An 18950-nucleotide genomic window follows, 5' to 3' on the forward strand; every position below is an offset into this window, starting at 1 on the left:
CGGGTTTGGTTTTCCCTAAGGGCATGTACCTCGGTTGCAGTTTGTCTCTGGCCCTGGTTGGGTTATATGTGTGGCAACCACTTGATGTGTCCCTTTCACATCAATGTTTCTCTTTCTCTCTCCCTCTCACTCTATCTGAACAAAAAATGGGAATATGTCCTCAGGTGAGGATAAAATAAATGAAAGAAAGAAAGAAAGAGAGAGAGAGAGAGAGAGAGAGAGAGAGAGAAAGGAAAGGAAAGGAAAATAAAAAAGAAAAGCAAACCACATAACAATGCTGCCCTGGCTGGTATGTCTCAGTTGGTTGAGCACCATCCTGTACACCAAAACATCACCAATTTGATTCCAGGTCAAGACACATACCCAGGTTGCAGGTTCCATCCCTGGTTGGGGTTCGTATGGGAGGCAAACAATTGATGTTTCTCTCTCTAAATATCAATAAAAACCTATTTTTTAAAAAAGGAAAACCACATAACAAAAGAATTTTTTCCCTTTTTTAAAGGAATAATTTGCAACATTCACAGGCTACAGTGTGAAACCAGAGAGAACCACTCCCATTAATAGTACAACCACCCCAAGGCACATAATACCATCAGAACCAGTAGATTATAAATGACAAAAGCAAAAATATCATTTTCTAAAAACATGAAAGGAAAGTGGGTCTGAGAGAAGGAGGACAGAAGTATCCTTCATGCCTGCTTGGTGAAACTTAACAGGCCAGAGAAAAATAAAACAATCTGTCTCCAAGGATCGGATCCGCACAAAGACCTAATTAGAAGCTGGGTGACAATGAGGAAAGCAAGTAACAGGATTAAGACAGAAATGTAACAGCCATTTTTACTGCAGGATCTTACATTCCCTTGAGAAGTTATACCAATGGGTTGAACAGTACAGTGCTTCACTTTTCATACAGTCTAAAGGTCTAGTCTGGAAGTTAGGGAGTTTTTCTAAGCAGTCGCTTGCAAATTATTCCTGTCACTAAAGAGATAAGTCTAATTAAAAAAAAAAACCTTAAGGTGTAATAAAAAACCTTTAAATGTTTAAAAATGTTCATCTGTGCTTGGATATGCAATGTATTAATAAAACACTACAGTTAAATAGATAAAATGACTTTCTACGTGCTCACTATGAACTAAAAGCAAATGTTAAGCATTGATTCAGAGGGAGCTTACAAGTCCATAGTGCCTCCTTTCTCTGAGCTCTTAAGACTGAGTTCTACTAGGAATCGATTAGCTCTTTATGACCCCATTACTCCAAGATGGTTTGAGAAGAGCTCCACTCTCTTAAAAAACCCAAGTAGGAGCCCAGGTGGTGTGGCTCACTGGTTGGGTCCATGCACCAGGAGGTCACTGGTTCAATTCCCAATCAGGGCACATGCCCAAGTTGTGGGCCCAATCCCCAGTTGGGGGCATGTAGGAGGCGGCCAATCGATGTTCTCTCTCACAGATGTTTCTATCTCTCTCCCCCTCTCCCTTCCTCTCTCTCTAAAAATCAATAGAGAAAAAATATTTTTTAAAAATAAATAAATGAAAAAATCCAAGTAGGCAATGTATGCAAATGTTTGTGTTTTTAATGTTTTTCTCTCACATGAAAATTAGCGATAAGCAAAGTCTAAAATGTCAACAAAAGATGTAATTTAATCTGGTAATTAATTACAATAAAAGTGATAGACTTGTCACTACACTAAAGAAAATTACAGACTAAAGATCAAGAAAACTGTTCTAGGTGCTGTTGACAAATAACTGAAATTTGTATTAGTTGTCTATAGTCTGGAGTAGAAGTTCTCAATCTTCACAGCTCAGTAAAAGTACCTGAGAAGTTGTAATACAAAGGACTAATTCACACACCAGATTGTATGCATGTAAGAACCTGATGTCGGTCCTGGCCGGTTTGGCTCAGCGGTTGGAGCGACGGCCTGCGGTACTGAGAGACCCGGGTTCGGTTCCCGCTAAGGGCACATACCTCGGTTGCAGTTTGTCCCCGGCCCTGGTTGGTCATGCGGGTGGCAGCCACTCGATGTGTCCCTTCACATCGATGTTTCTCTCTCTCTCTCTCTTCCTCTCTCTCCCTCTCGCTCTATCTGAACAAAAAATGGAAAAATGTCCTAGGGTGAGGATAAAAAAAAAAAAAAAGAACCTGATGTCGGTGTTTATTAAAAGTCCTCCAGGTGGTTGTAATATGCGACCTGGTTTGAGAACCATTGGTTTAGAGAATCCTTCTTTTACTTAATTTATAATCCTTTTGTTCCTGAATCAAAGTGTAAAACTATACTTTATATAATTAGTCTTATATTTGACAAAGTATCTAGCCAATATTTCTTCCAATTAAACTTTTTTTATTATATATATGTATAGGCTTGACTTAGTATTTCTTCCAAAAATGACTCACAAATATATGAAACATAAAAAAATTCCATCATGCAAGTAACCAACTAATTATAAATGGAAACAAGTCATTTTTTACCTATGAAACTTGCAAATAGAAAAATTATTATATTTAGTGTTTTATAGATTCAGAAAAATCTCACTAAATTCAAAAGGCACTTTTCAATATAGATTATGCCTGGTATCATGTGATATTTATTAATTAAAATCAGTCCATTCATTGATAAATCGTCTTTAAATATAGATTTTTCAACAAGGAGAGAAGATTCTAAGAAACAAATACAAGAACAGCCAGTCCTCTTTATTATTCCAAGATTCCATAATTGTGAATTCACCTACTTACTAAAACTTATTTGTAACCCTGAAATCAATACTTGTTCTCATGGTCATTTATAGACATATTTAGAGTAGCAAAAACATGGAATCATTGAAATTCTCAGCAGAGATCTAACAAAATGCCTTCCTGCTTCAGCTCTCACACTCACTACAGACAAGTGTCCTTCTCATGGTCTATTTTGTCACATTTTTCTCATTTTTATGCTTTTTGTTGGTGACTAAACTGTTTAAAATGGTCCCCACGCATAGCCTGAAAGTCCTGTCTCGTGTTCTTAACACAGACGGGTTATGCTGACCCTTATGGAGAAAAACCACGTGTTGGAGAAGCTTCATTCGGGCATGAGTTATAGAACTAACTGATGGTTGTGAGTTCAGTGTTAATGAATCAACAGTACACCACAACCAGAAACAAAGAAAAGGATAGTTGCCATTCTGTACATCAAGGGTCAAGATAATTCAAAACAGAGGAAAATCAAGAAATGAGTCTTCGAAACAGGGTGTCTGTCCTAAGCAAATCAAACCTTAGTGCTCACATAATACATAAACATTTTCTTGAAATGAATCATAGAACTAGATGTTAAAGTTAGAAGTGAAATTTCTAAGAAAAAATTAGAAAATATTTTGTAAGTAACAGGTAGCCAAATACTTCTTAGATGAGCTACCAGGAGCATAAACCAAAAAAGAAAAATAATAACTATAATAATAAAGTAAACTTTATCAAAATAAAAATTATCATAGCCCTGGCTGGTGTTGCTCAGTGGTTAGAGTGTTGGCCTGAGCACCAAAGGTTCTTGAGTTCAATTCCCACCCTTGGGGTACGTGTGGGAGGCAACCAATTGATCTGTCTCTTTCACATCAATGTCTTCCCCCCCCCCTTCCACTCTCTCTAAAAATCAATGAAAAAAATATCCTCAAGTGAGGATTTTTTAAAACATATTATTATAAAGAAATGATTAGTGAAATAAAAATGCAAATCACAAAATAGGAGCGATTATATGTAGGTATATGTATAGATATATAAATAATCTCATACATATGAGACAAAGCACTCATATCTAGAATACATAAAGAAGTTTTACAACTCAGTAAGAGTAATACAATTTTTAAAATTAGTAAAAATTTAAAGACACTTCTTAAAATATATGAAATGTCAATAACTATTGAAAAGATGTTTAACATCATCATCTAGAAAAGTAAAATGCATCCTTAGTTGGAAAGTAAAGTAAAACCTCAATGAGATACGACTGTACACATAAAGGGTTATGATTAAAAACTGCGAGAATGAATGTTGTCAATTATATGGACAAATATTGCTGATGAGGAAGTGAAATGATACAATCATTTTGCAAAAAAGGTTGGCAGTTTCTTATAAAAGTAAGCAGACATCTACATATGACCCAGGAATTTTATTCCAAGGTATAAGAGAAATGAAAACTTACATCCACACAAAGACATATAAAAATGCTTATACAGCTGTATTTATAATAGCTAAAAACTAAAAACAACTCAGATGATCAACTGGGAAATAGATAAGCATAAAATAATATGGAGCATAATGGAATACTACTTAGTTATATAAAGGAACAAACTAATGAACCATGCAACATTATTCTGAATGAAGTCAGAAATGTTATGCTGAGTGAAAGGAACTAGACAAAAAAGAGTATATACTTTATGAATCCATTTATATGAAATTTAAAACATTTCAAAATAATTCATGGTGTCCCTGCTAAGAGGCATGAGGGAAATGTTAAGGGTAATGGAAGTGCTTTTTATCTTCATTGGGAGAGCGGTTCACAGGCTTCTGTCTCTGTCATAACTCCTTGAATTACACACCGTAAATGGATACCAACTGTTCTAAAGTTGACAAAAAAGACTGAAAATCTCGTTTGTTACTACCTATTTCAAATCTTGAATCATCATTTTGTAATAACTAATAAATCCATGTGTCAGACATTGTAATAAATGCTTTGCAAGTACACATGTTTAATAAAGCTGCTACAGAATTTTATTACTTGAGAGTATACCAAGTACTTTCCCAAGTATTTTTTTGGGTTATTGTAATCCTCATAACAACACAGAAATGGAGGTTAGGCAAGTGTTTATATACTCATTGGAAAAGTAAAGAAACGGAAACACAGTGAGGGTAATTTATTAAACAAAGTCACCATCTAATAAGGAGTAGATTTGGAAATCTAATCCTACCATTTTGTCTGAGCATTCAAAATTATGTACTTGCGCCCTGGCCGGTTTGGCTCAGCGGTTAGAGCGTTGACCTGCGGTCTGGAGAGACCCGGGTTCGGTTCCCGCTAAGGGCACGTACTTCGGTTGCAGTTTGTCCCCGGCCCTGGTCGGTTGTGTGGGTGGCAGCCACTCGATGTGTCCCTTTCACGTCGATGTTTCTCTCTCTCTCTCTCTCTCCCTCCCACTCTATCTGTACAAAAAATTGCAAAAATGTCCTCGGGTGAGGATAAAAAAAAAAAAAAAAAAAAAAAAAAAAAAATTATGTACTTGTAATTTCTTTTGAATTGGTAAAATGTATATTTTTGATTAATTTTCAAATTTGGAAATTGATGTTATTTTATGTGCCCTTGTACTTTTAGAGAAAGAGACTTACATAGTTGACTCATCACTACTTAACTTTGGTTCTCATTTAACTGCAGCTATTGTAAACAATAGTTCCATTTGCAACCTCCCAGGGACTGTGTTTATCTTGGGCACAAACGATCCTGAATCCAACATCTACCAAGGTTATAGCTCAAGGAACCCTTCCAAAGCACCCATTAAAGAGGGAATTTTTTTCCCTTTTCACAAGTTCCATTGCGAATCCTGCCTTCTGACTCATCTGCCAGCCCAGCACACTGCATTGTGCCCCAAAGGCAACAGAGGAATAAGCCAACCCATCAAATTCCTGCCATAAATTTAGCTTAAACAATGAGATTGTTTCTCCTGGGAAGGGTGTTTTACACCCCTCAAGCAATTTGAATATTTTTCTCCCTGTATGAGTGTTTTCTATTTAAGACCAAACAAAATATATTTCTGAACTAGATATTTTTGTTATCATTGTGCATTTGCTGGTAGCAATAAGTAGAGAAAATTTAGCTGTGTCTGCATGCATGTGTATTTTGAAGAGAGACGGGATGGAGGATAGAGAAAGAGAAAGACAGAGTGAGAGGAAGAAAGCGAGAAGGAGAGAGGAAGAAAGAAAAGGAAGAGGGAGAAGAAAGAGGCTATTAAACTACATCTAATGTGTAGATATTCTGTGGCAATTAAAAATATTTTCAGAGTGTTCTTTCCTTCTGAGACATGTGAGACATTTTTGGGGAGTCTAAAAAGTTATTTACTTTAGAAAATAACACACATCCTGGCTATTAAATACATAATTGTATGGGTAGATACATTTCCAATATAGCTTTTATAGCATGAATAACTGTAAGAAAGTTGTCCTATAATGTGGTAGGCAGGAAATGTTCCCCCTTCCAAGATGTCCATATCCTAATCCCTAGAACATATGAATGCATTATGGCAAAAAGGACTTTGCAGATGTGATTAAACAAAGGATCTTGAGACGGAGAGATACTCTTGGATTGTCCCGGTGGGCTCAGTGTAATGACAGGGGTCCTTACGGTTGAAAGGGAAGCAGAAGGTCATGGTCAAAGGGAAATCTGAAGACACCACACAGTGCTGGCTTTCAAATAGAGAAGAGGCCATGAGCTAAGAGTTCCGGCAACCACGAGAAACTGGAGAACACGGGGGAACAGATTCTCCCCAGAGTCTCCAGAAACAATGCAGCTCTGCTAACGCTTTGATTTTACCCACTGGAACCCAATTTAGACTTGAGCACTTTAGAACTCTAAGATAATAAGTTTGTTTATTTAAGACAGTAAATGTGTGGTAGTTTGTTAGATTGGCAACAGGTAACAAGAATAGACATAGAAAATACTCTGTCCTTTCTGTTTCAGGTCCCATTTTAAGCCACAGGTGACTCCATTTTGCAGTCTTCAAGGCTGGGAATTCTATTTGGGGGAGATGGGTTGGCTGCACTGGTTTTTAAGGTGACAAACATGACTTGTTTGCAAGAAAGCAGCTGTACTCTCAAAGGGGCATTAGAGAATAGTATCCCTCCTGAAATTTCTGAAATTTGAGACTGTGTTTCAGGCTTGTTCTTCTGCAGTATCTGAATTCTCAGGGCCAACCTGGGTTTCCAGTATAGACAAAGTGTTTAGGAAAAACATGTTGAATTAATGGTGAGAGCAAATGGTTGCCCATAAACCATTAGTAGCAAAGGGAATGGATGAGGAATAAAACCACCTGCCCTACTAGCTGGTCAATGTCTGAGCATCACCTTGTATTCCTGCAGGTTAAGACACTTTTGAGGAAATGTAAGTGTCATAAGGAGCAATTTACATATTAAGCCCATCTGTTTGAGGGGCAAATACTGTACGGACGAAGGGTCACGTGAAAGAGGTTTCAAGGGTGCTGACCAGGGAGGGGGGCAGGCCCTGGCATCAAACTGCAGCTGAAACCAGTGTGACATCTTTTATTGATAAGCTGTGTAGTTTCAGCGACTTTGCTTAATTAACATTTGTGTCTCAGTTACAACTCGCGTTAAATGAAGAAATCAATGTGCTTACCACATACGCTTACTGTGAGGAAGAAATGCTTTAGTACAAGCATTGTGCATAGAAACACAGCCAATGTGTAATGGACACAAAGGAAGCTCTAGGCACATCAGAGAAGGTACACTTCATGAGGCAAATGTCGTGTTTGGGCCAGGGGTGAAAGCAATGTGATTTTTATTTTAAAAAGTAAGAAGAGGCATTCATGGTATGCTGAAAATAAACATCTTCATTAAAGAATTAGCCTAGAGCTAGTCTTGGGTGTTAAAACAGTCTGTTATTAACAATTTGCTATGATTGTCTTCTTCACCATCTCTCCATACACGTATGTATTGGCTTTTGATGAATTTTCACCTTTTTCAAGTCATAGGTTCATATTATTGACCTCATTAACAAGGGGAAAGGAAAGCATCGTACTCAGTTAATGAAAAGCCCTGCTGAGGATGAGTTAATTGAAATGATATTTGCAAAGGGTTTAAAACAAAGTGAGCACACAATAAATACTGGCTATTGTTAAATGACTACTGGTTCATTGTATCAAGTCAAGGCAATGCTGCTCCAACTACTTGTGTGCACGTTGCCAAGGCCACTGAACACAGCCACAGTTGTAGACAGTGCAGCTCCATGAGGCACAATCACATTATTTATGAAATGACTATTTGTATTGATTTTGCTACTGATAAAATTCCATTATTCCTTTTAATGGCCTTCTAACTATTTTTTTAAAATATGTTTTCATTGATTTTTCTAGAGACAGAAGAAGGGAAAGAGATAGAAACATCTTTGTGAGAGAGAAACACCAATCGGCTGCCTCCTGCACACCCCCCCAACTGGGGATGGAGCCTGCAACCAGGGCATATGCCCTGACTGGGAATCAAACCAGGACCTCTTAGGCCATGGGAAAACACTCAATCCACTGAGCAACACCGGCCTGGCTCTAACTCTATTTTTTTTAAAAAATTACTGGTGTAAAAGGCACATACAATAAAATGTACACATTATAAGTGTTCATTTTGATAATTTTTGACAGTTATATACACCATGTAACTACTCTTCAAAAGGAAATATAGCCCTGGCTGTTTGTTCAGTGGTTAGAGCATTGGTCGGTGGTTCAATGAGTCACAGGTTTGATTCCTGTCAAGGGCACGTACCTCAGTTGTGATTCATCCCCAGCCCTGGTTGGGGTTGTGCGAAAGGCAGCCACTCGATGTGTCCCTTTTGCATCGATATTTCTCTCTCTCTCTCTCTCTCTCTCTCTCTCTCTCTCTCTCTCTCCCTCCCTCCCTCCCTCCCTCCTTCCCACTCTGTCTGAACAAAGATGGAAAAATGTCCTTGGGTGAGGATAAAAAAAAAGAAAATATAGAACGTTTTCATGATCCCAGAAAGTTCCTTCTCTTCATTACCAATCAGTTAGAACCCACCCTTGGGACCAGAATTAACCACTTTCTGATTACTAGTACCTTAAAATAACTATTTGGCCCTGGCCAGTTTGGCTCAGCGGTTAGAGCGTCGACCTGCGGTCCCAAGAGGCCCGGGTTCGGTTCCCGCTAAGGGCGCGTACCTCGATTGCAGTTTGTCCCCGGCCCTCGTTGGTCGTGCGGGTGGCGGCCACTCGATGTGTCCCTTTCACATCGATGTTTCTCTCTCTCTCTGTTCCTGTCTCTCCCTCCCACTCTACCAGAACGAAAAAGGAAAAATGTCCTCAGGTGAGGATAAAAAAAAAATTAAAAAAAATAACTATTTGTTCTTGGACTTCATATACATGGAATCATAGAAATGTATTATTTTGTGTCTGTCTTCTTTAGTGCAAGATGTTTTGAGATCCATCCCAGTTGCGAGTATATCACTAGTTCATTCCTTTTTATTGCTCAGTGTTATCCCATTGTGTGAATGTAATATGATTTGTTTATCCATATTTTCTTCATAGTAATTTGGGCTCTATCATTGGGTTGTTATAAATAAGGTTGCTATGCATTTTATTGTTAAAGATTTTATATTGACATATGTTTTCATTTCTCTTCAGTAAACAATGATTTAAGATGGTTCAGAGGTCTAAATGTGAAAGCTAAAACTAGAAAGCATCTGAAAGAAGTCATAGGAGAATATCTTCAAGCCATTAAGGGAAACAAAGATTTCTTAAGTATACACAAAAAGTAATAACGAAAAAAAAAATATTCTCCTTATCTGAAGATGTTATTTTAAAAAAAGGAATAGGCAAGCCAAGGACTAGAAATTAGATATTTGCAATTTACATAACTAAAAAAATTTTTTTGTCCAAAATATATGGAGAACTAATACAAATTAACAGTCAAAAAACAAAGAACTGTCATAAAGAAGACAAAACATTTGATCAGACAGTTGACAATATAAATACCTGTCACAGGACTTACATTATGTAATTTCAGGACTTATTTTGTCCTACGGTATTCTGAAGATGTGCTAGTGGCTTAAGGATACAAAGATATAACTGTGAAATAGAATAATCAGTCAGGAATAAACTTAGACATATACTTGACTAATCCCCTTTCTACCCATTCTTCCACTGCTTGTAGTCTCATGACCTCTTCAGTACCCCAGTATCCTCATTTTCTTCCGTGTCTAGGATCTCTTTGCACAATGTAGATTATTGGACTCCAAAATCCCCACTTGCTTCTATCTCTCCTCTTTTTCACTGCAGTATATGATGTCAACTGTGTATTAAGAAATGATGTTTTTCTCAACAGCATAACTCATGACATGCCATACTTGACCAGTATCTTATTTAATTCCATTTGTAGATCAACAACTTATTTTAATACATATATATTTTCCTTGACTAATTCAGGAAATGTGATAAACACTGAGAATGTAAGGTAGCTCAGGAAAGGAATTGTTCCTTGGCCCTCTTTATGTCACACTGTATGTAGGAGACGCTGACTCCACCTGTGTACCATCTCACAAGACATCATAGGAAATATAAGATACACTACTTGATCTCAAACTAGAACCCATATAGGCCAATCGTTGTTGATTTTAGATTTATTTTAAAGGCATCAGTTTCTGGTCTCGTCAGTAGTGTAATTAAGTCCATTGTTAATATTATTTAAAAGTACATGATTTAAATTTGAGTATTAAAAATGGGAGTAAGTCCTGGCCTATTTGGCTCAGTGGCTAGAGCACTGGCCTGAGGACCAAAAGGTTCAGGGTTTGATTCTCAGTCAAGGGCAAGTACCTGGGTTGCAGGTTCAATCCCCGTCCCCAGTGTCTTGCGGGAGGCAATCAATGGATGTGTCTCTCTCACATCAATGTCTCTCTGTCTCTCTCTCCCTTCCTCCCTCCCTTCCACTCTATCTAAAAATCAATGAAAAAAAATATCCTCAGGTGAGGATTACCAACAACAATAAAAATAACAAGAAATGGTAGTAAACCACAGGTGAGGATTAACAACAACAAAAAATGGTAAGAATCAGAACTGGGAAAGAATGATAATCCAGGGTCATCAAATCTAATGCTTCAGTCATTTTTCAGAAGTATTACAAATCTTTATTTTGGAAATATTTTCAGTTTAATAGATTTTTTTCTAACAATATGAATCAAAGAGGAAAATATCAATGTAGGGAGACTTCAAAAAATTTTGTCAAACTAAAAGAATCCCAAACTGGAGGTTTTTGTGCATTTCTGAAAATGATAAAATGATAGTTTTTTAAGGAGTTTGATTTTATATTTGAAAAGTATTACCATCATTTTGAACCTGGAAATTGATAAAGGAAAATCTGCATGATGAAAAAATAAAAGAAAAAAGAGAGAAGAAGGAAGGAAGGAAGGAAGGAAGGAAGGAAGGAAGGAAGGAAGGAAGGAAGGAAGGAAGGAAGGAAGGAAGGAAGGAAGGAAAAAGAGAAAGAGAAAGAGAAGAAATAGGGAAAGATCCCAACTTGGCCTTTTGAATACAAATAATTCTATCCAACAGTAATTAAGTTAAGAAGCAGGTTGACCAGACAGGAGGGATTCTTCTTTTAAATATCACATTTAAAAATCAGCTAAGAGGAAAAGAAACAACACTTACAATGACAGCAGAAGAATACTGTTGAGAGTTCTAGGCCAAGAGGACACAATTCCTACTGCCTTCCGCAGCCCGACAATCACACCTACTCGATTTGTCGGTGACAGCTGTCTCACATTAAAATTGCAAAATGAAGAAAATAGCAGGAAAAAGCACTTCCGGTTTTGGCACAAAATTTTCTAACACAGGAAGAAAAGTACTGCTGATAACTAAGGACATGGTATATCCTGATCCGTATGCTAGGTGCTTTTCCATCTTACATTACTTTCAAACAACATAACAGCCCTTTGCAGTGGCTATTATTATGGATTGGCGTTGTGGTTTTCATTTATTTTACTTATTTATTATTCAGTTATTTGTTACAGATAAAAATTTTAAATTTGAAAGAAGTTGAGGTATATTCTCCAAGTCATAGTCAGCACTGGAATTTGAGCTCAAATTTGAACTGGGCTAAGTCAAAACTCCTATTGTTCCCAGTACCAAGGCATCATAGCCCAGGAGTAAGACACCCAGACGTGGTGGGAGGATTCTGGGGTGAAAATCCTGGCCCTGTACTCACTCATTCGCTGCTTAAATTCGGGTAAGTCATTTGATCTTCCTAAAAATGACTTTTCTCATATAAAACATGACAGCTAAAGAAGCTATCTTATGAAGTAGTTGTGAGGATTTAACATGATAATTTATGTAAAACCCTGGAAAGCATTCCATGTACATAATACCAGCTCAATAAATGCCCAATTATTATTATGAGAAACATTATAAATTCTACTATGTATGTATATATTCACTTAGCATGTTGTAATAATTCCTGAATATCTTTTAAGTAAATTTAAAAAATGTAATCTCCATTTTCTCTTGAGAGAAATTTTATTTATTTATTTACATTATACCTTAAAACTTTTTGGACAGAAGAGAAATAAATACACTCATGGGATAGTGGAAAATGTGATCATAATTATGTTCTCACTGGATAAGCAATAGAACTGAATCATGCCGTTACCTAATTAGCCATAATCATCAAAACTATGGCTTTGCTATTTTGGCATAACTGTTCATTTTTCTCTTGTTGCTATTGTTGGAACATATGGAGTAACTGTTCACAGTACCAGCTGACAATTAAAATCAGAATGATCACAGTGCTTCGAGGTATGTGCCCACTCATTAGAAACGTGACTGAGAGGTATAATTTGCAAGTTTGTCTGTATTAGGAATTAACTAGATTTTGCTATTACATATTAAAGCTTACATATATTCATTTTCTCTCAAAAGTTATTAGTGTTCCATCATCTGTTTCAAGGGAATAACTTGAGAACATAAATCCTAAACAATTATTTCTGCTTATGAAGAACTTATCCCTAAAGAATGGCTTCAGATTTTTCACTCCGAGCAATGCAAGCTTTTGGGTAAACGTTTCCGACAATGTCAGGACTGTATCAGTCACATTTTTATTTTTATTTTCCATTCCCTTAAACATTTTTCTTTGCTAAATATTTCAGAGCAAGTAAAATGGCAGGGCATCTTAGATTTCTTTGATTTTCTTTTATTCCTTGAGGTTCCTTATGAGGGTCTAGGTACATAATTGCTGGGAATGTATTTTTGATAAGCGCCTCAGATGATTGTATTTTGGGTTTATCCTTTGTCTCACTGTTTTCCCTTTGGAAAATCTTCAATTTTTTTTCCCATATCCTCTCTTTCTGCCTGTAGCTTAAGTCTTTGCATTCTCAATTCTTTCTCCTCCAAGGCCAAAATATAAATCTACAATTCTTAATGCTTTCCGCAAGAGCTCTTGAAAGTGAAATAATACATTGAGCATTTTCATTCACTCATTCATTCAGTCAGTCATTCAACCATAAAGAGTGAATGTCAACTCTTTGCCAGGCACTATTCCAGATTCTAAGAATACTTCAGTAAATACAACAAATAAGGGTCTTGCTCTCACATTGTGAGGAAGATGTGAAAATACATAAACAAACAAACCAGCTAAACAAGAGATGTGCTAGAGATCACCGGGTAGAAGTGAGGAATGCAAGGATGGCTTCTTTGACAGGGGGGTGTTAGAGCAGAGGTCTAGACATGTGAAGAGCCAGCTCTGAGGATATCTGTATTTGAGGCAGAAGAAATGTCAAATGAAGAGCCCTGAGATGGGGACAAAGGAGAGTTTTTGAAAAAACAGAAAGAAAATCAAAATGGCTGGAATGTGGTTAGCAAATATGGGAGAATGTGCAAGTTCAGACTTCTTTCCTGCAGAGATGAGAATCCATTCTAAATAAATTTAATAAATGATTATAGGATATTGGGAAGCTCAGAAGTTCTCTATAAAAGCTAGAGAGTTAGTCTGAGCAGCTTGAACCAGCAGACCAACCACAACATGGGGGTTGCTTCAGTGAGAACATCTCCGCCACTGCAGCTGAGCCCAAGTTTTACATCTCATACCTTCAAGGGTACATGCGGGGTTCTCCAAACTCTACCACCATTCCCACCAAAAAATAGATTCTGCACTCTATCTACTTTCCCTTAGTGCTTACTTTCAAATACAAAGTCTCATACAACTTTTGATCAACAGAGCCAAGGTCATGTGGACAATGGGAAGGCTGAGAGAGGGAGTTCTAGCTTCTAACTTGAGTACAATGAGCTCATTATATCTCATGGGAAGGTTGTTCAAAAATTCCACCTCGTGGAATATGTGATAAAGGCCCACTAGATCACAGAGAAAGTTTGATTATTAAATGCTAATATAATTTCATGTGCGTTATATATAATTTTTGTATTCTCCTCCAAATTCCACATCATAGGCATATGGGAACTGAAAAATACAAAATGTATGGGACTTCTACAGCATCACAAAATTAGTGTGAGGGAGCAGAGCTGCAATGATAAGTAGCATCAATGTGTGGTTTAATTTATGGAGTCCTCTGAAGGATATTTCATCAGCAGGGTTATCTCTGCCAACACGAGCAAGGGCTGCTCGCCACTATGTCGAATCTCATTTAGCATGATCAACTGGAAGTGATGCCTATCCCTTGAGAATAAGTACATCACTGCTGTAGGACTCCGAGGCAGAGATAATTGACCACTGAAAGTAAGCATGGATTATTAAGAGTTTGGCAGAAAATGAATGATTCTCACAAATGTCAATCAAATCTTACATACCTATAGTTAAAACTAGCATTGCTAATGAAGCCAAAATCACTTTTAAAACGAGACTTGAAAATGAAGACATTTAAAATTCATCAAATATACCAAAAAAGTCTTCTCTTTGTAAATTTAAAATGTATTCTTTTTGCAAATTAACTGAACATGTTTACAACCCATCTTTTCTTCCTGTGACCAGACAGGGGCTTACCAAATATTTGTTACCAGATAATGTAATCAAGTAAAAATATGAATCTTTCAAGACTTCATGTAATACCTTAGATTAGAGAATAAAATTTATTTTCAAAGCTCCATTTTGCATATGGTTAAGATATAATTAAGCTCCATTTACCCCACATTGCAAGCAAAACACTTTGGTGTGTCAAAGCAGTGGGAAGGATATCTAGCTATGTACCAGAATAACCCAAGAAATGTGCTAAAGTAAACACTTGGGGTTCCACTGCAAGATCCTGATCCATTACTATCTCCCATGAGCTCAGGGATCCATTACATGTAATGCATTTACCAGTACTTGAATATTATTGCAACCTGTCTCTCAGCAGATGTCTTAGTGAAACCACATGATGCTCATGTCCTCAGACATTTATAGAGGAGAGTTTTTATAGAAATAGGACCCACACAGTCTACAAAAACAATTTAAACAGGTGCTAAATATAGGACATGATAAAAACTTATCTTTCTGGGAAAATCTATGGAAAAGTAGTCCCTTTCCTCTGCTAAAGTCTGCACTCCTCTAATGATCTGAACACTTAGGAAAAGATTTCAAACAATCTTTGAAGGGGTTGTATAATAATAACAAAAAAACCCACAATATTAATAAAATGATAAACTTATTGGAAAAAATTTATATTATGTAAATAAAAACTATAATGAATTCAGAAAAGCAGACCAATCTCTAGCACACATAGTAAAAAACACAAACAAAATAAGAACAAAACTGTAATGAGGATGAGACTATAACAGTATGGAGAACTTTTATAATAAGAGAGTACTATTTATAATTATAGTTAATATATAAATTTCTATATGTTTTTTATTTTTATTTTTTTATGTTTTTCTTTTATCCTCACCTGAGGACATCTTTGCATTTATCTTCAGATAGAGACGCGGGGGGGGGGGGGGGGACATCAATGTGAGAGAGACACATCCAGGGGTTGCCACCCACATGACCCCAACCGGGGCCAGGGACAAACTGCAACCAAGGTACGTGCCCTTAATGGGAACCAAACCTGGGACTCTCTGGTCCACAGGCCAATGCTCTAACTACTAAGCCAAACTGGCAAGGGCTCTATATGTTTTTTTAAAAAATGAATTAATTACCCAAACCAAAGTTGTGGAAAACTGAAGTCTAATAGCTACACAAGAAATAGAGTAAGTTATCAAAGACTCGCTTCCTTAAAAAATTCTGGGTTGTGCCCAGCCAGTGTGGCTCAGTGGATTGAGCAAAGTCCCATGGACTGAGAGGTGTTGGTTCAAATCCTGGTCAGGGCACATGCCTGGGTTTTGGGCTTGATTCCCAGAAGGGGGCGTGCAGGACGCAGCCAATGGATGGTTCTCTTCCACATGGATGTTTCTATCTCACTCTCCCTTCCTCTCTCTTTAAAAAATCAATAAAAACATATTTTTTTAAAATTCTGGACTGTGTGCTTTTATACCTATAATGATAAAGCTTTCAAAGATTATAGAATCTATTTTTGAGAATGAAAATTACTATGATCTCTATGTAATAATCAGTAGAAATGTTTGGTAAAGGTTATTAAAAAGACAAACTCAAAAGTAAAATTGAATAAGGAAAAGAAGAGGAAGTCACAAATAAAATAAAGAATGCAAAATTGCACATAACTATAGAGATTATTCAAGACCATAAGAGACCATTATGAACAACCTCACTGCAATGAACTGAAAACTTTAAAAATAAACACAAGTTTAACACAAAAATCCAAATATCAAGGCTCAAGAATATGTAGAATATATTTAGGTATCATTTAGGATTAGATTTTTAGCTAAAAAAAAAAAATTTCCCAGTAGAGCTCAAGCAAAGCAGCACTTGACATCTCTCATAAAAGTTCGGACACTTGGGGCTGGGGCTGCGGTGGCTCAGCTCTGCATGGCTGCCGCGACATCCCTGAGTGTGGTCCTATATCCCATCTTCTAACACTGTGTCTAGATGAACAAAACACACACACAGCTATAGTAAAGAAAATTGCATGCAAATCTTACAAACTTAGGCACAAATATCTTTTTTAATTAAATTTTTATTGTTGAGAGTATTATAGATGCCCACCCCCCATTACACCCTCTTCTCCAGGTTTACATCCCACCCCTGGCCTTCACCACCCTGTTATCTGTGTCCATGGGTAATGAATATATGCATATAACTACCTTGGTTAATCTCTTCCCACCACCCCCCTTTCCTTTGAGCAAAACAAACAAACAAACAAAACAAAAAACCCTGATGAATAAAATAGAAACAGAAGCATGGAAACAAGGTATAAATATCTTAAATAAAGTACTAACAAATTGAAAAGGGATAAATCCATGCATACAGAGGATATCCACACTGGGAATATAGCAAAAGTGGCACTGAAATCAGTAGGGAAAATGGGTATTCTACAATGAATGGTCACAGACCAATAGTTATCTGTCTTAAACACGAGTAAAACCAGATTATTTCTTATAGGATGTACAAAAATAATCATGTTCATGTGAATTAAAGTTCAGATAGCTAAACTTTGAAATGTTTAGACTCACCATCATGTCTGTATGGATTTAGGATAGAAAATGATTTCCTGATAGAGACACATAATATACAAAACATAAACCACATTATTCTGCAATAAAAATACCAATATTGCTGAAGATATAAAAAACAATGTACAGTGTTAAGCCCCAGATTTTGAGAAGATAATTGGCAATAAAAAAGTAAAAAATAATAATAATATCTAGAATATATAAAGAATTTATTGAAATTAATAAGAGCACCCTGGCCGGTTTGGCTCAGCGGTTAGAGCATTGGCCTGTGGTCCAGAGAGACCTGGGTTTCATTCCTGCTAAGGGCACATACCTAGGTTGCAGTTTGTCCCTGCCCTGGTTGGGTCATGCAGGTGGCAACCACTCGATGTGTCCCTTTCATGTCGATGTTTCTCTCTCTCTCTCTCTCCTCACACTCTATCTGAACAAAATATGGAAAAATGTTCTCGGGTGAGGATAAAAAAAAAATTAATAAGCCCTGGCCGGTTTGGCTCAGCGGTTAGAGCGTCGGCCTGCGGTCCGGAGAGACCCGGGTTCAGTTCCCGCTAAGGACACGTACTTCGGTTGCAGTTTGTCCCCGGCCCTGGTTGGTCGTGCTGGTGGCAGCCACTCAATGTGTCCCTTCACGTCGATGTTTCTCTCTCTCTCTCCCTTCCTCTCTCTCTCCCTCCCACTCTATCTGAACAAAAAAATGGAAAAAATGTCCTCGGGTGAGGATAAAAAAAAAAAAATTAATAAGAAAAAAGAACAATAAAAAAGAGGGCAAAAGACTTGAGTAGATATTTTATAGAAATGTTTAAATTGTGAATTAGCATGAAAAGATGATCAATTTTATTAAAGAAATACAAATTAAAACAAAAGCGAGACTGAGACAACCCTTCAGATTGTAAATTCTGATACCAAGTGCTAGTGACAACAAGGAGGAAACACACACATGCTGCTTGTTGTATAAAGTGGTACAAGCATTTCAAAAAGAAATTGTCACAATCTAGTAAAGTTGAAGATGAACAGACTTTACAACCTAGCAATTCTACTTTTTACTACCGAGAAAAGTATTGCTCATGTAGTCTAGAAATTGGCAAGCCTATAATAAAATACTTGAATGGAGAGAGAAAAGACATTGAACAGCCGAAACAATTTCAATAGCCAAGAGAATTGTGACTCACTACTAGCTCTGTAACAAAAACAGTGTGTTTTGCCCTGGCCAGTTTGGCTCCCCGGTTAGAGCATCAGCCCGAGGACTGAAGGGTCTCGGGTTTGATTCCAGGTCGAGGGCAAGTACCTGACTTGCAGATTTAATCCCCATCCCCAGTCGGGGTCTTGCAAGAGGCAGCTAATCAATATGTCTCTCCCAAGCTGATATTTCTCTCTCTCCCTCCTCTCTTCCACTCTATCTGAAAATCAATGGAAAAATATCTTCGGGTGAGGATTAACGACAACAACAAAACAGTGTGTTTTGTTTTGTTTGACCATTAAACAGAAATAGAGGCCAGAAATATACCTTGGACAAGTGATTTAAATCCATTCATTAGGTAAAGGAGTCTTTTTAACAGGTATTCCCAGAATAGCTGGATATTGTGGGGGGGGGGGGTGAAATACTTAGATTCTTATTTAATTCCATACACAAAAATTAGATCAAGATGAAATTTAGACCTAAGCACAAAACTG

Source organism: Molossus molossus, unplaced genomic scaffold (assembly GCF_014108415.1).
Source record: "Molossus molossus isolate mMolMol1 unplaced genomic scaffold, mMolMol1.p scaffold_m16_p_4, whole genome shotgun sequence".
Lineage (NCBI taxonomy): Eukaryota > Metazoa > Chordata > Mammalia > Chiroptera > Molossidae > Molossus > Molossus molossus.